Here is a 24,190-nt window from a genome sequence, read left to right as displayed (position 1 = left end):
CCTAGGACAGATACAGCACGGGGTTAGATACAGAGTAAAGCTCCCTCTACACTGTCCCCATCAAACACTCCCAGGACATGTACAGCACGGAGTTAGATACAGAGTAAAGCTCCCTCTACACTGCCCCCATCAAATATTCCCAGGACACGTACAGCACGGCGTTAGATACAGAGTAAAAATCCCTCTACACTTTCCCCATCAAACACTCACATGACAGGTACAGCAGAGGGTGAGATACAGAGTAAAGCTCCCTCTACACTGTCCCCATCAAAACACTCCCAGGACAGGTACAGCACGGGGTTAGATACAAATTAAAGCTTCCTCTACACTGTCCCCATCAAACACTCCCAGGACAGGTACAGCACGGGGTTAGATACAGAGTAAAGCTCCCCTCTACACTGACCCCATCAAACACTCCCAGGACAGATAAAGCATGGGGTCAGATACAGAGTAAAGCTCCCTCTACACTGTCTCCACCAAACACTCCCAGGACTGGCACAGCACAGGGCTAGATACAGAGCAAAGCTCCCTCCACACGGTCCCCATCAAACACTCCCAGGACAGGTACAGCACGGCGTTAGATACAGAGTAAAGCTCGCTCTACACTTTCCCCATCAAACACTCACAGGACAGGTACAGCAGAGGGTGAGATACAGAGTAAAGCTCCCTCTACACTGTCGCCATCAAACACTCCCAGGACAGGAACAGCATGGGGTTACATACAGAGTAAAGCTCCCTCTACACTGTCCTCATCAAACACTCTCAGGACAGGTACAGCAGGGGTTTAGATACAGAGTAAAGCTTCCTCTACACTGTCTCCATCAAACACTCGCAGGACAGGTACAACACGGGGTTAGATACAGAGTAAAGCTCCTTCTACACTATCCCCATCAAACACTCTCAGGACAGGTACAGCACGGGGTTAGATACAGATTAAATCTCCCTCTACACTGTCCCCATCAAACACTCCCAGGAGAGGTACAGCACGGGGTCAGATACAGAGTAAATCTCCCTCTACACTGTCGCCAACAAACACTCTCAGAACAGTTACAGCATGGTGTTAGATACAGACAAAAGCTCCCTCTACACTGCCCCCATCAAACACTCCTAGGACAGGTACAACACGGGGTTAGATACAAAGTAAAGCGACCCCAACACTGCCCCCATCAAACACTCACAGGACAGGTACAGCAGAGGGTGAGATAGAGAGTAAAGCTCCCTCTAAACTATCCCCATCCAACACTCACAGGACAGGTACAGCATGGGGTTAGATACAGAGTAAATCTCCCTCTACACTGTCCCCAACAAACACTCCCAGGACAGGTGCAGCACGGGGTTAGATACAGAGTAAATCTCCCTCTACAGTGTCCTCATCAAACACTCCCAGGACAGGTACAGCACGGGGTGAGATACAGAGTAAAGCTCCCTCTACACTGTCCCCATCAAACACTCCCAGGACAGGTACAGCACGGCATTAGATACAGAGTAAAGCTCCCTCTACACTGACCCCATCAAACACTCCCAGGACAGATACAACACAGGGTTAGATAAAGAGTAAAGCTCCATCTCCACCGTCCCCATCAAACACTCACAGGAAGGTACAGCACGGGGTGAGATACAGAGTAAAGCTCCCTCTACACTGTTCACATCAAACACTCCCAGGACAGGTACAGCATGGGGTTAGATAAAGAGTAAAGCTCCCTCTACACTGTCCCCATCAAACACTCCGTGGACAGGTACAGCATAGGGTTAGATACAGAGTAAAGCTCTCTCTACACTGTCCCCATCAAACACTCCCAGGACAGGGACAGCACGGGGTTAGATACAGAGTAAAGCTCCCTCTACACTGTCCCCATCAAACACTCCCAGGACAGGTACAGCACGGGGTTAGATACAGAGTAAAGCTCCCTCTACACTGTCCCCATCAAACACTCCCAGGACAGGTACAGCACGGGGTTAGATACAGAGTAAAGCTCCCTCTACACTGTCCACATCAAACACTCCCAGGACAGTTACAGCACGGGGTTAGATACAGAGTAAAGCTCCCTCTACACTGTCCCCATCAAACACTCCCAGGACAGGTACAGCACGGGGTTAGATACAGAGTAAAGCTCCCTCTACACTGTCCCCATCAAACACTCCCAGGACAGGGACAGCACGGGGTTAGATACAGAGTAAAGCTCCCTCTACACTGTCCCCATCAAACACTCCCAGGACAGGTACAGCACGGGGTTAGATACAGAGTAAAGCTCCCTCTACACTGTCCCCATCAAACACTCCCAGGACAGGTACAGCACGGTGTTCGACACAGAGTAAAGCTCCCTCTACACTGTCCCCATCAAACATTCCCAGGACAGGTACAGCACGGGGTTAGATAAAGTGTAAAGCGCCCACTACACTGTCCCCATCAAACACTCCCAGGACAGGTACAGCACAAGGTGAGATACAGAGTAAAGCTCCCTCTACACTGTCCCCTTCAAACACTCCCAGGACAGGGACAGCACGGGGTTAGATACAGAGTAAAGCTGCCTCTACACTGTCCCCATCAAACACTCCCAGGACAGGTGCAGCACGGGGTAAGATACAGAGTAAAGCTCCCACTACACGGTACCCATCAAACACTCCCAGGACATGTCCAGCACGGCGTTGGATACAGAGTAAAGCTCCCTCCACACTGTCCCCATCATACACTCCTAGAACAGGTACAGCATGGGGTTAGGTACAGAGTAAAGCTGCCTCTACACTGTCCACATCAAACACTCCCAGGACGGATACAACACACGGTTAGATACAGAGTAAATCTCCCTCTACACTGTCCCCATCAAAAACTCCCAGGACATGTACGGCACGGGGTTAGATACAGAGTAAAGCTCCCTCTACACTGTCCCCATCAAACACTTCCAGGACAGCTACAATACAGGGTTAGATAGAGAGTAAAGATCCATCTACACTTTCCCCATCAAACACACCCAGGAAGGTACAGCACTGGGTTAGATACAGAGTAAAGCTCCCTCTACACTGTTCGCATCAAACATTCCCAGGACAGGTACAGCATGGGGTTAGATAGAGAGTAAAGCTCCCTCTACACTGTCCCCATCAAACACTCCCAGGAGAGGTACAGCATGGGGTTAGATACAGAGTAAATTTCCCTATACACTGTCCCCATCAAAAATTCCCAGGACAGATAAAGCACGGGGTTAGATACAGAGTAAAGCTCCCACTACACTGTACCCATCAAACACTCCCAGGACAGGTGCGGCATGGGGTCAGATACAGAGTAAAACTCCCTCTACACTGTCCCCATCAAACACTCCCAGGACAGGTACAGCACAGGGTGAGATACAGAGTAAAGCTCCCTCTACACTGTCCCCATCAAACACTCCCAGGACAGGTACAGCACGGGGTTAGATACAGAGTAAAGCTCCCTCTACACTGTCCCCATCAAAACACTCCCAGGACAGGTACAGCACGGGGTTAGATACAGAGTAAAGCTTCCTCTACACTGTCCCCATCAAACACTCCCAGGACAGGTACAGCACGGGGTTAGATACAGAGTAAAGCTCCCTCTACACTGTCCCCATCAAACACTCCCAGGACAGGTACAGCACGGGGTTAGATACAGAGTAAAGCTCCCTCTACACTGTCCCCATCAAACACTCCCAGGACAGGTACAGCACGGGGTTAGATACAGAGTAAAGCTCCCTCTACACTGTCCCCATCAAACACTCCCAGGACAGGTACAGCACGGGGTTAGATACAGAGTAAAGCTCCCTCTACACTGTCCCCATCAAACACTCCCAGGACAGGTACAGCACAGGATTAGATACAGAGTAAAGCTCCCTCTACACTGTCCCCATCAAAGACTCCCAGGACATGTACGGCACGGGGTTAGATACAGAGTAAAGCCCCCTCCACACTGTCCCCATCAAACACTCCCAGGAAAAATACAGCACGGTATTCGATACAGAGTAAAGCTCCCACTACACTGTCGCCATCAAACACTCCCAGGACAGGTACAGCATGGGGTTAGATACAGAGTAAGGCTCTCTCTACACTGTCGCCATCAAACACTCCCAGGACAGGTACAGCACGGAGTTAGATACAGAGTAAAGCTCCCCCTACACTGCCCCCATCAAACACTCACAGGACAGGTACAGCAGAGGGTGAGATACAGAGTAAAGATCCCTCTAAACTGTCCCCATCTAACACTCCCAGGACAGGTACAGCACGGCGTTAGATACAGAGAAAAGCTCCCTCTACAATGTCCCCATCAAAAACTCTCAGGACATGTAGGCAAGGGGTTAGATACAGAGTAAAGCTCACTCTAAACTGTCCCCATCAAACACTCCCAGGACAGCTACAACACAGGGTTAGATACAGAGTAAAGCTCCATCTACACTGTCCCCATCAAACACTCCCAGGACAGGTACAGCACGGGGTTAGATACAGAGTAAAGCTCCCTCTACACTGTTCCCATCAAACACTCCCAGGACAGGTACAGCATGGGGTTAGATACAGAGTAAAGCTCCCTCTACACTGTTCCCATCAAACACTCCCAGGACAGGTACAGCACGGGGTTAGATACAGAGTAAAACTCCCTCTACACTATCCCCATCAAAAACTCCATGGACAGGTACAGCACAGCGTTAGATACAGAGTAAAGCTCCCTCTACACTGTCCCCATCAAACACTCCCAGGACAGATACAGCACGGGGTTAGATACAGAGTAAAGCTCCCTCTACACTGTCCCCATCAAACACTCCCAGGACAGGTACAGCACGGTGTTCGATACAGAGTAAAGCTCCCTCTACACTGCCCCCATCAAATATTCCCAGGACACGTACAGCACGGCGTTAGATACAGAGTAAAAATCCCTCTACACTTTCCCCATCAAACACTCACAGGACAGGTACAGCAGAGGGTGAGATACAGAGTAAAGCTCCCTCTACACTGTCCCCATCAAAACACTCCCAGGACAGGTACAGCACGGGGTTAGATACAAATTAAAGCTTCCTCTACACTGTCCCCATCAAACACTCCCAGGACAGGTACAGCAGAGGGTGAGATACAGAGTAAAGCTCCCTCTACACTGTCCCCATCAAAACACTCCCAGGACAGGTACAGCACGGGGTTAGATACAGAGTAAAGCTCCCTCTACACTGTCCCCATCAAACACTCCCAGGACAGGTACAGCACGGGGTCAGATACAGAGTAAAGCTCCCTCTACACTGTCCCCATCAAACACTCCCAGGACTGGCACAGCACAGGGCTAGATACAGAGTAAAGCTCCCTCTACACTGTCCCCATCAAACACTCCCAGGACAGGTACAGCACGGGGTTAGATACAGAGTAAAGCTCCCTCTACACTGTCCCCATCAAACACTCCCAGGACAGGTACAGCACGGGGTTAGATACAGAGTAAAGCTCCCTCTACACTGTCCCCATCAAACACTCCCAGGACAGGTACAGCACGGGTTAGATACAGAGTAAAGCTCCCTCTACACTGTCCCCATCAAACACTCCCAGGACAGGTACAGCACGGGTTAGATACAGAGTAAAGCTCCCTCTACACTGTCCCCATCAAACACTCCCAGGACAGGTACAGCACGGGGTTAGATACAGAGTAAAGCTCCCTCTACACTGTCCCCATCAAACACTCCCAGGACAGGTACAGCACGGGGTTAGATACAGAGTAAAGCTCCCTCTACACTGTCCCCATCAAACACTCCCAGGACAGGTACAGCACGGGGTTAGATACAGAGTAAAGCTCCCTCTACACTGTCCCCATCAAACACTCCCAGGACAGGTACAGCACGGGGTTAGATACAGAGTAAAGCTCCCTCTACACTGTCCCCATCAAACACTCCCAGGACAGGTACAGCACGGGGTTAGATACAGAGTAAAGCTCCCTCTACACTGTCCCCATCAAACACTCCCAGGACAGGTACAGCACGGGGTTAGATACAGAGTAAAGCTCCCTCTACACTGTCCCCATCAAACACTCCCAGGACAGGTACAGCACGGGGTTAGATACAGAGTAAAGCTCCCTCTACACTGTCCCCATCAAACACTCCCAGGACAGGTACAGCACGGGGTTAGATACAGAGTAAAGCTCCCTCTACACTGTCCCCATCAAACACTCCCAGGACAGGTACAGCACGGGGTTAGATACAGAGTAAAGCTCCCTCTACACTGTCCCCATCAAACACTCCCAGGACAGGTACAGCACGGGGTTAGATACAGAGTAAAGCTCCCTCTACACTGTCCCCATCAAACACTCCCAGGACAGGTACAGCACGGGTTAGATACAGAGTAAAGCTCCCTCTACACTGTCCCCATCAAACACTCCCAGGACAGGTACAGCACGGGTTAGATACAGAGTAAAGCTCCCTCTACACTGTCCCCATCAAACACTCCCAGGACAGGTACAGCACGGGTTAGATACAGAGTAAAGCTCCCTCTACACTGTCCCCATCAAACACTCCCAGGACAGGTACAGCACGGGGTTAGATACAGAGTAAAGCTCCCTCTACACTGTCCCCATCAAACACTCCCAGGACAGGTACAGCACGGGGTTAGATACAGAGTAAAGCTCCCTCTACACTGTCCCCATCAAACACTCCCAGGACAGGTACAGCACGGGGTTAGATACAGAGTAAAGCTCCCTCTACACTGTCCCCATCAAACACTCCCAGGACAGGTACAGCACGGGGTTAGATACAGAGTAAAGCTCCCTCTACACTGTCCCCATCAAACACTCCCAGGACAGGTACAGCACGGGGTTAGATACAGAGTAAAGCTCCCTCTACACTGTCCCCATCAAACACTCCCAGGACAGGTACAGCACGGGTTAGATACAGAGTAAAGCTCCCTCTACACTGTCCCCATCAAACACTCCCAGGACAGGTACAGCACGGGGTTAGATACAGAGTAAAGCTCCCTCTACACTGTCCCCATCAAACACTCCCAGGACAGGTACAGCACGGGGTTAGATACAGAGTAAAGCTCCCTCTACACTGTCCCCATCAAACACTCCCAGGACAGGTACAGCACGGGGTTAGATACAGAGTAAAGCTCCCTCTACACTGTCCCCATCAAACACTCCCAGGACAGGTACAGCACGGGGTTAGATACAGAGTAAAGCTCCCTCTACACTGTCCCCATCAAACACTCCCAGGACAGGTACAGCACGGGTTAGATACAGAGTAAAGCTCCCTCTACACTGTCCCCATCAAACACTCCCAGGACAGGTACAGCACAGGGTTAGATACAGAGTAAAGCTCCCTCTACACTGTCCCCATCAAACACTCCCAGGACAGGTACAGCACGGGGTTAGATACAGAGTAAAGCTCCCTCTACACTGTCCCCATCAAACACTCCCAGGACAGGTACAGCACGGGTTAGATACAGAGTAAAGCTCCCTCTACACTGTCCCCATCAAACACTCCCAGGACAGGTACAGCACGGGGTTAGATACAGAGTAAAGCTCCCTCTACACTGTCCCCATCAAACACTCCCAGGACAGGTACAGCACGGGGTTAGATACAGAGTAAAGCTCCCTCTACACTGTCCCCATCAAACACTCCCAGGACAGGTACAGCACGGGGTTAGATACAGAGTAAAGCTCCCTCTACACTGTCCCCATCAAACACTCCCAGGACAGGTACAGCACGGGTTAGATACAGAGTAAAGCTCCCTCTACACTGTCCCCATCAAACACTCCCAGGACAGGTACAGCACGGGGTTAGATACAGAGTAAAGCTCCCTCTACACTGTCCCCATCAAACACTCCCAGGACAGGTACAGCACGGGTTAGATACAGAGTAAAGCTCCCTCTACACTGTCCCCATCAAACACTCCCAGGACAGGTACAGCACGGGGTTAGATACAGAGTAAAGCTCCCTCTACACTGTCCCCATCAAACACTCCCAGGACAGGTACAGCACGGGGTTAGATACAGAGTAAAGCTCCCTCTACACTGTCCCCATCAAACACTCCCAGGACAGGTACAGCACGGGGTTAGATACAGAGTAAAGCTCCCTCTACACTGTCCCCATCAAACACTCCCAGGACAGGTACAGCACGGGTTAGATACAGAGTAAAGCTCCCTCTACACTGTCCCCATCAAACACTCCCAGGACAGGTACAGCACGGGTTAGATACAGAGTAAAGCTCCCTCTACACTGTCCCCATCAAACACTCCCAGGACAGGTACAGCACGGGGTTAGATACAGAGTAAAGCTCCCTCTACACTGTCCCCATCAAACACTCCCAGGACAGGTACAGCACGGGGTTAGATACAGAGTAAAGCTCCCTCTACACTGTCCCCATCAAACACTCCCAGGACAGGTACAGCACGGGGTTAGATACAGAGTAAAGCTCCCTCTACACTGTCCCCATCAAACACTCCCAGGACAGGTACAGCACGGGGTTAGATACAGAGTAAAGCTCCCTCTACACTGTCCCCATCAAACACTCCCAGGACAGGTACAGCACGGGGTTAGATACAGAGTAAAGCTCCCTCTACACTGTCCCCATCAAACACTCCCAGGACAGGTACAGCACGGGGTTAGATACAGAGTAAAGCTCCCTCTACACTGTCCCCATCAAACACTCCCAGGACAGGTACAGCACGGGTTAGATACAGAGTAAAGCTCCCTCTACACTGTCCCCATCAAACACTCCCAGGACAGGTACAGCACGGGGTTAGATACAGAGTAAAGCTCCCTCTACACTGTCCCCATCAAACACTCCCAGGACAGGTACAGCACGGGGTTAGATACAGAGTAAAGCTCCCTCTACACTGTCCCCATCAAACACTCCCAGGACAGGTACAGCACGGGGTTAGATACAGAGTAAAGCTCCCTCTACACTGTCCCCATCAAACACTCCCAGGACAGGTACAGCACGGGGTTAGATACAGAGTAAAGCTCCCTCTACACTGTCCCCATCAAACACTCCCAGGACAGGTACAGCACGGGGTTAGATACAGAGTAAAGCTCCCTCTACACTGTCCCCATCAAACACTCCCAGGACAGGTACAGCACGGGGTTAGATACAGAGTAAAGCTCCCTCTACACTGTCCCCATCAAACACTCCCAGGACAGGTACAGCACGGGGTTAGATACAGAGTAAAGCTCCCTCTACACTGTCCCCATCAAACACTCCCAGGACAGGTACAGCACGGGTTAGATACAGAGTAAAGCTCCCTCTACACTGTCCCCATCAAACACTCCCAGGACAGGTACAGCACGGGGTTAGATACAGAGTAAAGCTCCCTCTACACTGTCCCCATCAAACACTCCCAGGACAGGTACAGCAAGGGTTAGATACAGAGTAAAGCTCCCTCTACACTGTCCCCATCAAACACTCCCAGGACAGGTACAGCACGGGGTTAGATACAGAGTAAAGCTCCCTCTACACTGTCCCCATCAAACACTCCCAGGACAGGTACAGCACGGGGTTAGATACAGAGTAAAGCTCCCTCTACACTGTCCCATCAAACACTCCCAGGACAGGTACAGCACGGGGTTAGATACAGAGTAAAGCTCCCTCTACACTGTCCCCATCAAACACTCCCAGGACAGGTACAGCACGGGGTTAGATACAGAGTAAAGCTCCCTCTACACTGTCCCCATCAAACACTCCCAGGACAGGTACAGCACGGGTTAGATACAGAGTAAAGCTCCCTCTACACTGTCCCCATCAAACACTCCCAGGACAGGTACAGCACGGGTTAGATACAGAGTAAAGCTCCCTCTACACTGTCCCCATCAAACACTCCCAGGACAGGTACAGCACGGGGTTAGATACAGAGTAAAGCTCCCTCTACACTGTCCCCATCAAACACTCCCAGGACAGGTACAGCACGGGGTTAGATACAGAGTAAAGCTCCCTCTACACTGTCCCCATCAAACACTCCCAGGACAGGTACAGCACGGGGTTAGATACAGAGTAAAGCTCCCTCTACACTGTCCCCATCAAACACTCCCAGGACAGGTACAGCACGGGGTTAGATACAGAGTAAAGCTCCCTCTACACTGTCCCCATCAAACACTCCCAGGACAGGTACAGCACAGGGTTAGATACAGAGTAAAGCTCCCTCTACACTGTCCCCATCAAACACTCCCAGGACAGGTACAGCACGGGGTTAGATACAGAGTAAAGCTCCCTCTACACTGTCCCCATCAAACACTCCCAGGACAGGTACAGCACGGGGTTAGATACAGAGTAAAGCTCCCTCTACACTGTCCCCATCAAATATTCCCAGGACACGTACAGCACGGGGTTAGATACAGAGTAAAACTCCCTCTACACTGTCCCCATCAAAACACTCCCAGGACAGGGACAGCACGGGGTTAGATACAGAGTAAAGCTCCCTCTACACTGTCCCCATCAAACACTCCCAGGACAGGTACAGCACAGGGTTAGATACAGAGTAAAGCTCCCTCTACACTGTCCCCATCAAACACTCCCAGGACAGGTACAGCACGGGGTTAGATACAGAGTAAAGCTCCCTCTACACTGTCCCCATCAAACACTCCCAGGACAGGTACAGCACGGTGTTAGATACAGAGTAAAGCTCCCTCTACACTGTCCCCATCAAACACTCCCAGGACAGGTACAGCACGGGGTTAGATACAGAGTAAAGCTCCCTCTACACTGTCCCCATCAAACACTCACAGGACAGGTACAGCACGAGGGTTAGATACAGAGTAAAGCTCCCTCTACACTGTCCCCATCAAACACTCCCAGGACAGGTACAGCACGGGGTTAGATACAGAGTAAAGCTTCCTCTACACTGTCCCCATCAAACACTCCCAGGACAGGTACAGCACGGGGTTAGATACAGAGTAAAGCTCCCCTCTACACTGACCCCATCAAACACTCCCAGGACAGATAAAGCACGGGGATAGATACAGAGTAAAGCTCCCACTACACTGTACCCATCAAACACTCGCAGGACAGGTACAGCATGGGGTCAGATACAGAGTAAAACTCCCTCTACACTGTCGCCACCAAACACTCCCAGGACAGGTACAGCACAGGGCTAGATACAGAGTAAAGCTCCCTCTACACTGTCTCCACCAAACACTCCCAGGACAGGTACAGCACGGCGTTAGATACAGAGTAAAGCTCGCTCTACACTTTCCCCATCAAACACTCACAGGACAGGTACAGCAGAGGGTGAGATACAGAGTAAAGCTCCCTCTACACTGTCGCCATCAAACACTCCCAGGACAGGAACAGCATGGGGTTAGATACAGAGTAAAGCTCCCTCTACACTGTCCTCATCAAACACTCTCAGGACAGGTACAGCAGGGGTTAGATACAGAGTAAAGCTCCCTCTACACTGTCCCCATCAAACACTCCCAGGACAGGTACAGCACGGGGTTAGATACAGAGTAAAGCTCCCTCTACACTGTCCCCATCAAACACTCCCAGGACAGGTACAGCACGGGGTTAGATACAGAGTAAAGCTCCCTCTACACTGTCCCCATCAAACACTCCCAGGACAGGTACAGCACGGGTTAGATACAGAGTAAAGCTCCCTCTACACTGTCCCCATCAAACACTCCCAGGACAGGTACAGCACGGGGTTAGATACAGAGTAAAGCTCCCTCTACACTGTCCCCATCAAACACTCCCAGGACAGGTACAGCACGGGTTAGATACAGAGTAAAGCTCCCTCTACACTGTCCCCATCAAACACTCCCAGGACAGGTACAGCACGGGCTTAGATACAGAGTAAAGCTCCCTCTACACTGTCCCCATCAAACACTCCAGGACAGGTACAGCACGGGGTTAGATACAGAGTAAAGCTCCCTCTACACTGTCCCCATCAAACACTCCCAGGACAGGTACAGCACGGGTTAGATACAGAGTAAAGCTCCCTCTACACTGTCCCCATCAAACACTCCCAGGACAGGTACAGCACGGGTTAGATACAGAGTAAAGCTCCCTCTACACTGTCCCCATCAAACACTCCCAGGACAGGTACAGCACGGGTTAGATACAGAGTAAAGCTCCCTCTACACTGTCCCCATCAAACACTCCCAGGACAGGTACAGCACGGGTTAGATACAGAGTAAAGCTCCCTCTACACTGTCCCCATCAAACACTCCCAGGACAGGTACAGCACGGGGTTAGATACAGAGTAAAGCTCCCTCTACACTGTCCCCATCAAACACTCCCAGGACAGGTACAGCACTGGGGTTAGATAAAGAGTAAAGCTCCCTCTACACTGTCCCCATCAAACACTCCAGGACAGGTACAGCACAGGGTTAGATACAGAGTAAAGCTCCCTCTACACTGTCCCCATCAAACACTCCAGGACAGGTACAGCACAGGGTTAGATACAGAGTAAAACTCCCTCTCTACACTGTCCCCATCAAACACTCCCAGGACAGGTACAGCACGGGGTTAGGTACAGAATAAAGCTCCCTCTACACTGTCCCCATCAAACACTCCCAGGACAGGTACAGCACGGGTTAGATACAGAGTAAAGCTCCCTCTACACTGTCCCCATCAAACACTCCCAGGACAGGTACAGCACGGCGGTTAGATACAGAGTAAAGCTCCCTCTACACTGTCCCCATCAAACACTCCAGGACAGGTACAGCACGGGGTTAGATACAGAGTAAAGCTCCCTCTACACTGTCCCCATCAAACACTCCCAGGACAGGTACAGCACGGGGTTAGATACAGAGTAAAGCTCCCTCTACACTGTCCCCATCAAACACTCCCAGGACAGGTACAGCACGGGGTTAGATACAGAGTAAAGCTCCCTCTACACTGTCCCCATCAAACACTCCCAGGACAGGTACAGCACGGGGATTAGATACAGAGTAAAGCTCCCTCTACACTGTCCCCATCAAACACTCCCAGGACAGGTACAGCACGGGGTTAGATACAGAGTAAAGCTCCCTCTACACTGTCCCATCAAACACTCCCAGGACAGGTACAGCACGGGGTTAGATACAGAGCTAAAGCTCCCTCTACACTGTCCCCATCAAACACTCCCAGGACAGGTACAGCACGAGGGTAGATTACAGAGTAAAGCTCCCTCTACACTGTCCCCATCAAACTCACCCAGGACAGGTACAGCACGGGGTTAGATACAGAGTAAAGCTCCCTCTACACTGTCCCCATCAAACACTCCCAGGACAGGTACAGCACGGGCTAGATACAGAGTAAAGCTCCCTCTACACTGTCCCCATCAAACACTCCCAGGACAGATACAGCACGGGGTTAGATACAGAGTAAAGCTCCCTCTACACTGTCCCATCAAACACTCACAGGACAGGTACAGCAGAGGGTTAGATACAGAGTAAAGCTCCCTCTACACTGTCCCCATCAAACACTCCCAGGACAGGTACAGCACGGGTTAGATACAGAGTAAAGCTCCCTCTACACTGTCCCCATCAAACACTCCCAGGACAGGTACAGCACGGGGTTAGATACAGAGTAAAGCTCCCTCTACACTGTCCCCATCAAACACTCCCAGGACAGGTACAGCATGGGGTTTAGATACAGAGTAAATCACCCTCTACACTGTCCCCATCAAACACTCCTTGGAGAGGTGCAGCACAGGGTTCGATACAGATTAAAGCTCCTCTACACTGTCCCCATCAAACACTCCCAGGAAAATTTCAGCACAGCGTTAGATACAGAGTAAAGCTCCCTCTACACTGTCCCCATTAAACACTCCCAGGACAGGTACAGCACGGGGTTAGATACAGAGTAAAGCTCCCTCTACACTGTCCCCATCAAAACACACCCAGGACAGGTACAGCACGGGGTTAGATACAGAGTAAAGCTCCCTCTACACTGTCCCCATCAAACACTCCCAGGACAGGTACAGCACGGGGTCAGATACAGAGTAAAGCTCCCTCTACACTGTCCCCATCAAACACTCCCAGGACAGGTACAGCACAGGGTTAGATACAGAGTAAAGCTCCCTCTACACTGTCCCCATCAAACACTCCCAGGACAGATACAGCACGGGGTTAGATACAGAGTAAAGCTCCCTCTACACTGTCCCCATCAAACACTCCCAGGACAGGTACAGCACGGGGTTAGATACAGAGTAAAGATCCCTCTACACTGTCCCCATCAAACACTCCCAGGACAGATACAACACAGGGTTAGATACAGAGTAAATCTCCATCTACACTGTCCCCATCAAACACTCCCAGGACAGGTACAGCACGGGGTTAGATACAGAGTAAAGCTACCTCTACACTGTCCCCATCAAACACTCACAGGACAGGTACAGCACGGCGTTAGATACAGAGTAAAGCTCCCTCTACACTGTCCCCATCAAACCCTCCCAGGACAGGTAAAGCACGGTGCTCGATACAGAGTAAAGCTCCCTCTACACTGTCGCCATCAAACACTCCCAGGAGAGGTACAGCACGGGGTTAGATACAGAGTAAATTTCCCTCTACACTGTCCCATCAAAAACTCCCAAGACATGTAGAGCACGGGGTTAGACACGGAGTAAAGCTATCTCTATACTGTCCCCATCAAACTCTCCCAGGAAAGGTACAGCACGGGGTAGATACAGAGTAAAGCTCCTCTACACTGTCCCCATCAAAACACTCCCAGGACAGGTACAGCACGGGGTTAGATACAAAGTAAAGCATCCTCTACACTGTCCCCATCAAACACTCCCAGGACAGGTACAGCACGGGGTTAGATACAGAGTAAAGCTCCCTCTACACTGTCCCCATCAAACACTCCAGGACAGGTACAGCACGGGGTTAGATACAGAGTAAAGCTCCCTCTACACTGTCCCCATCAAACACTCCCAGGACAGGTACAGCATGGGGTTAGATACAGAGTAAAGCTCCCTCTACACTGTCCCCATCAAACACTCCCAGGACAGGTACAGCAGGGGTTAGATACAGAGTAAAGCTCCCTCTACACTGTCCCCATCAAACACTCCCAGGACAGGTACAGCACGGGGTTAGATACAGAGTAAAGCTCCCTCTACACTGTCCCCATCAAACACTCCCAGGACAGGTACAGCACGGGGTTAGATACAGAGTAAAGCTCCCTCTACACTGTCCCCATCAAACACTCCCAGGACAGGTACGGCACAGGGTTAGATACAGAGTAAAGCTCCCTCTACACTGTCCCCATCAAACACTCCCAGGACAGGTACGGCACTGGGTTAGATACAGAGTAAAGCCCCTCTACACTGTTCCATCAAACACTCCCAGCACAGGTACAGCACAGGGTTAGATACAGAGTAAAGCTCGCTCTGCACTGTCCCCATCAAACACTCCCAGGACAGGTACAGCACGGGGTTAGATACAGAGTAAAGCTCCCTCTACACTGTCCCCATCAAACACTCCCAGGACAGGTACAGCACGGGGTTAGATACAGAGTAAAGCTCCCTCTACACTGTCCCCATCAAACACTCCCAGGACAGGTACAGCACGGGGTTAGATACAGAGTAAAGCTCCCTCTACACTGTCCCCATCAAACACTCCCAGGACAGGTACAGCACAGGGTTAGATACAGAGTAAAGCTCCCTCTACACTGTCCCCATCAAACACTCCCAGGACAGGTACAGCACGGGGTTAGATACAGAGTAAAGCTCCCTCTACACTGTCCCCATCAAACACTCCCAGGACAGGTACAGCACGGGGATAGATACAGAGTAAAGCTCCTTCTACACTGTCCCATCAAACACTCCCAGGACAGGTACAGCACGGGGTTAGATACAGAGTAAAACTCCCTCTACACTGTCTCCATCAAACACTCCCAGGACAGGTACAGCACGGGGTTAGATACAGAGTAAAGCTCCTCTACACTGTCCCCATCAAACACTCCCAGGACAGGTACAGCACGGGTTAGATACAGAGTAAAGCTCCTCTACACCGTCCCCGTCAAACACTCCCAGGACAGGTACAGCACGGGGTTAGATACAGAGTAAAGCTATCTCTACACTGTCCCCATCAAACACTCCCAGAACAGGTACAGCACGTTGTTAGATACAGAGTAAAGCTCACTCTGCATTGCCCCATCAAACACTCCCAGGACAGGTACAGCTCAGGGTTAGATACAGAGTAAAGCTCCCTATACACTTTCCCATCAAACACTCCCTGGACATTTACAGCACGGGGTTAGATACAGAGTAAAGCTCCCTCTACACTGTCCCCATCAAACACTGCCAGGGTAGGTACAGCACTTGGTTAGATACACAGTAAAGCTCCTCTACACTGTCCCCATCAAACACTCCCAGGACAGGTACAGCACGGGTTAGATACAGAGTAAAGCTCCCTCTACACTGTCCCCATCAAACACTCCCAGGACAGGTACAGCACGGGGTTAGATACAGAGTAAAGCTCCCTCTACACTGTCCCCATCAAACACTCCAGGACAGGTACAGCACGGGTTAGATACAGAGTAAAGCTCCCCTACACTGTCCCCATCAAACACTCCCAGGACAGGTACAGCACGGGGTGAATACAGAGTAAAGCTCCCTCTACACTGTCCCCATCAAACACTCCCAGGACAGGTACAGCACGGGGTTAGATACAGAGTAAAGCTCCCTCTACACTGTCCCCATCAAACACTCCAGGACAGGTACAGCACAGGGTTAGATACAGAGTAAAGCTTCCTCTACACTGTCCCCATCAAACACTCCCAGGACAGGTACAGCACAGGGTTAGATACAGAGTAAAGCTCCCTCTACACTGTCCCCATCAAACACTCCCAGGACAGGTACAGCACGGGTTAGATACAGAGTAAAGCTCCCTCTACACTGTCCCCATCAAACACTCCCAGGACAGGTACAACAGGGGTTAGATACAGAGTAAAGCTTCCTCTACACTGTCCCCATCAATCACTCCCAGGACAGGTACAGCACGGCGTTAGATACAGAGTAAAGCTCCCTCTACACTGTCCCCATCAAACACTCCCAGGACAGGTACAGCACGGGGTTAGATACAGAGTAAAGCTCCCTCTACACTGTCCCCATCAAACACTCCCAGGACAGGTACAGCACGGGGTTAGATACAGAGTAAAGCTCCCTCTACACTGTCCCCATCAAACACTCCCAGGACAGGTACAGCACGGGGTTAGATACAGAGTAAAGCTTCCTCTACACTGTCCACATCACACACTCCAGGACAGGTACAGCATGAGGTAAGATACAGAGTAAAGCTCCCTCTACACTGTCCCCATCAAACACTCCCAGGACAGGTACAGCACGGGGTTAGATACAGAGTAAAGCTCCTCTACACTGTCCCATCAAACACTCCCAGGACAGGTACAGCACGGGTTAGATACAGAGTAAAGCTCCCTCTACACTGTCCCCATCAAACACTCCAGGACAGGTACAGCACAGGGTTAGATACAGAGTAAAGCTCCCTCTACACTGTCCCCATCAAACACTCCCAGGACAGGTACAGCACGGGGTTAGATACAGAGTAAAGCTCCCTCTACACTGTCCCCATCAAACACTCCCAGGACAGGTACAGCACGGGGTTAGATACAGAGTAAAGCTCCCTCTACACTGTCCCCATCAAACACTCCCAGGACAGGTACAGCACAGGGTTAGATACAGAGTAAAGCTCCCTCTACACTGTCCCCATCAAACACTCCCAGGACAGGTACAGCACGGGGTTAGATACAGAGTAAAGCTCCATCTACACTGTCCCCATCAAACACTCCCAGGACAGGTACAGCACGGGGTTAGATACAGAGTAAAGCTCCCTCTACACTGTCCCCATCAAACACTCCCAGGACAGGTACAGCACGGGTAGATACAGAGTAAAGCTCCCTCTACACTGTCCCCATCAAACACTCCCAGGACAGGTACAGCACGGGGTAGATACAGAGTAAAGCTCCCTCTACACTGTCCCCATCAAACACTCCCAGGACAGGTACAGCACGGGTTAGATACAGAGTAAAGCTCCCTCTACACTGTCCCCATCAAACACTCCCAGGACAGGTACAGCACGGGGTTAGATACAGAGTAAAGCTCCCTCTACACTGTCCCCATCAAACACTCCCAGGACAGGTACAGCACGGGGTTAGATACAGAGTAAAGCTCCATCTACACTAGCCCCAATAAAAACTCCCAGGACAGGTACAGCAAGTGGTTAGATACAGAGTAAAGCTCCCTCAACACTGACCCCATCAAACACTCCCAGGACAGGTACAGCACGGAGTTAGATACAGAGTAAAGATCCCTCTACAATGTGCCCATCAAACAATCTCAGGACAGGTACAGCACGGGGTTAGATACAGAGTAAAGCTTCATCTACACTGTCCCAATCAAACACTCCCAGGACAGGTACAGCACGGGGTTAGATACAGAGTAAAGCTCCCTCTACACTGTCCCCATCAAACACTCCCAGGACAGGTACAGCACGGGGTTAGATACAGAGTAAAGCTCCCTCTACACTGTCCCCATCAAACACTCCCAGGACAGGTACAGCACGGGTTAGATACAGAGTAAAACTCCCTCTACACTGTCCCTATCAAACGCTCCCAGAACAGGTACAGCAAGGGATTAGATACAGAGTAAAACTCCCTCTACACTGTCCCCATCAAACACTCCAGGACAGGTACAGTACGGGGTTAGATACAGCGTAAAACTCCCTCTACACTGTCCCCATCAAAAACTCCCAGGACAGGTACAGCACGGGGTTAGATACAGAGTAAAGCTCCCTCTACACTGTCCCCATCAAACACTCCCAGGACAGGTACAGCACGGGGTTAGATACAGAGTAAAGCTCCCTCTACACTGCCCCCATCAAACACTCCCAGGACAGGTACAGCACGGGGTTAGATACAGAGTAAAGCTCCCTCTACACTGTCCCCATCAAACACTCCCAGGACAGGTACAGCAGGGGTTAGATACAGAGTAAAGCTCCCTCTACACTGTCCCCATCAAAACACTCCAGGACAGGTACAGCACGGGTTAGATACAAGTAAAGCTCCTCTACACTGTCCCCATCAAACACTCCCAGGACAGGTACAGCACAGGTTTAGATACAGAGTAAAGCTCCCTCTACACTGTCCCCATAAAATACTCCCAGGACAGATACAGCACGGGGTTAGATACAGAGTAAAGCTCCCTCTACACTGTCCCATCAAACACTCCCAGGACAGGTACAGCATGGGGTTAGATACAGAGTAAAGCTCCTTCTACACTGCCCCATCAAACACTCCCAGGACAGGTACAGCACGGGGTTAGATACAGAGTAAAGCTCCCTCTACACTGTCCCCATCAAACACTCCCAGGACAGGTACAGCACGGGTTAGATACAGAGTAAAGCTCCCTCTACACTGTCCCCATCAAACACTCTCCAGGACAGGTACAGCACGGGTTAGATACAGAGTAAAGCTCCTCTACACTGTCCCCATCAAACACTCCCAGGACAGGTACAGCACGGGGTTAGATACAGAGTAAAGCTCCCTCTACACTGTCCCCATCAAACACTCCCAGGACAGGTACAGCACGGGTTAGATACAGAGTAAAGCTCCCTCTACACTGTCCCCATCAAACACTCCCAGGACAGGCCAGCACGGGGTTAGATACAGAGTAAAGCTCCCTCTACACTGTCCCCATCAAACACTCCAGGACAGGTACAGCACGGGGTTAGATACAGAGTAAAGCTCCCTCTACACTGTCCCCATCAAACACTCCCAGGACAGGTACAGCACGGGTTAGATACAGAGTAAAGCTCCCTCTACACTGTCCCCATCAAACACTCCCAGGACAGGTACAGCAGGGGTTAGATACAGAGTAAAGATCCCTCTAACTGTCCCCATCAAACACTCCCAGGACAGGTACAGCACGGGTTAGATACAGAGTAAAGCTCCCTCTACACTGTCCCCATCAAAACACTCAGGACAGTAGGCAAGGGGTTAGATACAGAGTAAAGCTCCCTCTACACTGTCCCCATCAAACACTCCCAGGACAGGTACAGCACGGGTTAGATACAGAGTAAAGCTCCCTCTACACTGTCCCATCAAACACTCCCAGGACAGGTACAGCACGGGGTTAGATACAGAGTAAAGCTCCCTACACTGTCCCCCATCAAACACTCCCAGGACAGGTACAGCACGGGTTAGATACAGAGTAAAGCTCCCTCTACACTGTCCCATCAAACACTCCCAGGACAGGTACAGCAGGGGTTAGATACAGAGTAAAGCTCCCTCTACACTGTCCCCATCAAACACTCCCAGGACAGGTACAGCACGGGGTTAGATACAGAGTAAAGCTCCTCTACACTGTCCCATCAAACACTCCCAGGACAGGTACAGCACGGGGTAGATACAGAGTAAAGCTCCCTCTACACTGTCCCCATCAAAACTCCAGGACAGGTACAGCACAGGGTTAGATACAGAGTAAAGCTCCCTCTACACTGTCCCCATCAAACACTCCCAGGACAGGTACAGCACGGGTTAGATACAGAGTAAAGCTCCCTCTACACTGTCCCCATCAAACACTCCCAGGACAGGTACAGCACGGGGTTCATACAGAGTAAAGCTCCCTCTACACTGTCCCCATCAAACACTCCCAGGACAGGTACAGCACGGGGTTAGATACAGAGTAAAAGCTCCTCTACACTGTCCCATCAAACACTCCAGGACAGGTACAGCAGGGGTTAGATACAGAGTAAAGCTCCCTCTACACTGTCCCCATCAAACACTCCCAGGACAGGTACAGCACGGGGTTAGATACAGAGTAAAGCTCCCTCTACACTGTCCCCATCAAACACTCCCAGGACAGGTACAGCACGGGGTTAGATACAGAGTAAAGGTCCATCACCCCATACTGTCCCCATCAAACACTACCAGGACAGGTAAAGCACGGGGTAGATACAGAGTAAAGATCCCTCTACACTGTCCCTTTCAAACACTCCCAGGACAGGTACAGCATGGGTCAGAACAGAGTAAAACTCCCTCTACACTGTCCCCATCAAACACTCCCAGGACAGGTACAGCACGGGGTTAGATACAGAGTAAAGCTCCCTCTACACTGTCCCCCATCAAACACTCCCAGGACAGGTACAGCACGGGGTTAGATACAGAGTAAAGCTCCCTCTACACTGTCCCCATCAAACACTCCCAGGACAGGTACAGCAGGGGTTAGATACAGAGTAAAGCTCTCCCTCTACACTGTCCCCATCAAACACTCCCAGGACAGGTACAGCACGGGGTTAGATACAGAGTAAAGCTCCCTCTACACTGTCCCCATCAAACACTCCCAGGACAGGTACAGCAGGGGTTAGATACAGAGTAAAGCTCCCTCTACACTGTCCCCATCAAACACTCCAGGACGGTACAGCACGGGGTTAGATACAGAGTAAAGCTCCCTCTACACTGTCCCCATCAAACACTCCCAGGACAGGTACAGCACGGGGTTAGATACAGAGTAAAGCTCCTTCTACACCGTCCCCATCAAACACTCCTAGGACAGGTGCAGCACGGGGTTAGATACAGAGTAAAGCTCCCTCTACACTGACCACATCTAAACCTCCCAGGACAGGTACAGCACGGGTTTAGATACAGAGTGATGCTCCCTGTACACTGTCGCTATCAAACACTCCCAGGACAGGTACAGCACGGGGTTCCATACAGAGTAAAGCTCCCTACCTACACTGCCCCATCAAACACTCCCAGGACAGGTACAGCAGGGGTTAGATACAGAGTAAAGCTCCCTCTAAACTGTCCCTCCCATCAAACACTCACAGGACAGGTACAGCATGGGGTTAGATACAGAGTAAAGCTCCCTCTACACTGTCCCCATCAAACACTCCCAGGACAGGTACAGCACGGGGTAGATACAGAGTAAATCTCCCTCTACACTGTCCCCATCAAACACTCCCAGGACAGGTACAGCACGGGGTTAGATACAGAGTAAAACTCCCTCTACACTGTCCCCATCAAACACTCCCAGGACAGGTACAGCACGGTTAGGTTACAGAGTAAAGCTCCCTCTACACTGTCCCCATCAAACACTCCCAGGACAGGTACAGCACGGGGTTAGATACAGAGTAAAGCTCCTCTACACTGCCCCATCAAACACTCCAGGACAGGTACAGCACGGGGTTAGATACAGAGTAAAGCTCCCTCTACACTGACCCATCAACACTCCCAGGACAGGTACAGCACGGGGTTAGATACAGAGTAAAGCTCCCTCTACACTGTCCCCATCAAACACTCCCAGGACAGGTACAGCACAGGGTTAGATACAGAGTAAAGCTCCCTCTACACTGTCCCATCAAACACTCCCAGGACAGGTACAGCACGGGGTTAGATACAGAGTAAAGCTCCCTCTACACTGTCCCCATCAAACACTCCAGGACAGGTACAGCACGGGGTTAGATACAGAGTAAAGCTCCCTCTACACTGTCCCCATCAAACACTCCCAGGACAGGTACAGCACGGGGTTAGATACAGAGTAAAGCTCCCTCTACACTGTCCCCATCAAACACTCCCAGGACAGGTACACGGGGTTAGATACAGAGTAAAGCTCCCTCTACACTGTCCCCATCAAACACTCCCAGGACAGGTACAGCAGCAGGGTTAGATACAGAGTAAAGCTCCCTCTACACTGTCCCCATCAAACACTCCCAGGACAGGTACAGCACGGGGTTAGATACAGAGTAAAGCTCCCTCTACACTGTCCCTCAAAACTCCCAGGACAGGTACAGCACGGGGTTAGATACAGAGTAAAGCTCCTCTACACTGTCCCCATCAAACACTCCCAGGACAGGTACAGCACAGGGTTAGATACAGAGTAAAGCTCCCTCTACACTGTCCCCATCAAACACTCCCAGGACAGGTACAGCACGGGTTAGATACAGAGTAAAGCTCCTCTACACTGTCCCCATCAAACACTCCCAGGACAGGTACAGCACGGGGTTAGATACAGAGTAAAGCTCCCTCTACACTGTTCCCATCAAACACTCCCAGGACAGGTACAGCACGGGGAAGATACAGAGTAAAGCTCCCTCTACACTGTCCCCATCAAACACTCCCAGGACAGATCCTGCACGGGTTAGATACAGAGTAAAGCTCCCCTACACTGTCCCCATCAAACACCCCAGGACAGGTACAGCACGGGGTTAGATACAGAGTAAAGCTCCCTCTACACTGTCCCCATCAAACACTCCCAGGACAGGACAGCACGGGGTTAGATACAGAGTAAAGCTCCCTCTACACTGTCCCCATCAAACACTCCCAGGACAGGTACAGCACGGGGTTAGATACAGAGTAAAGCTCCCTCTACACTGTCCCCATCAACACTCCCAGGACAGGTACAGCACGGGTTAGATACAGAGTAAAGCTCCCTCTACACTGTCCCCATCAAACACTCCCAGGACAGGTACAGCACATGGGTTAGATACAGAGTAAAGCTCCCTCTACACTGTCCCATCAAACACTCCAGGACAGGTACAGCACGGGGTTAGATACAGAGTAAAGCTCCCTCTACACTTCCCATCAACACTCCCAGGACAGGTACAGCACACGTTTAGATACAGAGTAAAGCTCCCTCTACACTGTCCCCATCAAAAACTTCCCAGACAGGTACAGCACGGGGTTAGATACAGAGTAAAGCTCCCTCTACACTGTCCCCATCAACATTCCCAGGACAGCTACTACACAGGGTAAGATAGAGAGTAAAGCTCCGTCTACACTGTCCACATCAAACACTCCCAGGAAGGTACAGTACGGGGTTAGATACAGAGTAAAGCTCCCTCTACACTGTCCCCATCAAACACTCCCAGGACAGGTACAGCACGGGGTTAGATACAGAGTAAATCTCCCTCTACCTGTCCCCATCAAAACTCCCAGGACAGGTACGCACGGGGTAGATACAGAGTAAAGCTCCCTTACACTGTCCCATCAAACACCCAGGACAGGTACAGCATGGGGTTAGATACAGAGTAAAACTCCCTCTACACACTGTCCCCATCAAACACTCCCAGGACTGTACAGCACGGGGCTAGATACAGAGTAAAGCTCCTCTACACTGTCCCATCAAACACACTCCCAGGACAGGTACAGCAGGGGTTAGATACAGAGTAAAGCTCCCTCTACACTGTCCCATCAAAACACTCCCAGGACAGGTACAGCACGGGGTTAGATACAGACAAAGCTCCCTCTACACTTTCCCCATCAAACACTCAACAGGACAGGTTTAGATACAGAG

This window comes from Carcharodon carcharias, chromosome 29, assembly GCF_017639515.1.
Source record: "Carcharodon carcharias isolate sCarCar2 chromosome 29, sCarCar2.pri, whole genome shotgun sequence".
NCBI classification, from domain to species: domain Eukaryota; kingdom Metazoa; phylum Chordata; class Chondrichthyes; order Lamniformes; family Lamnidae; genus Carcharodon; species Carcharodon carcharias.
Note: the sequence above shows the minus strand (reverse complement) of the source record.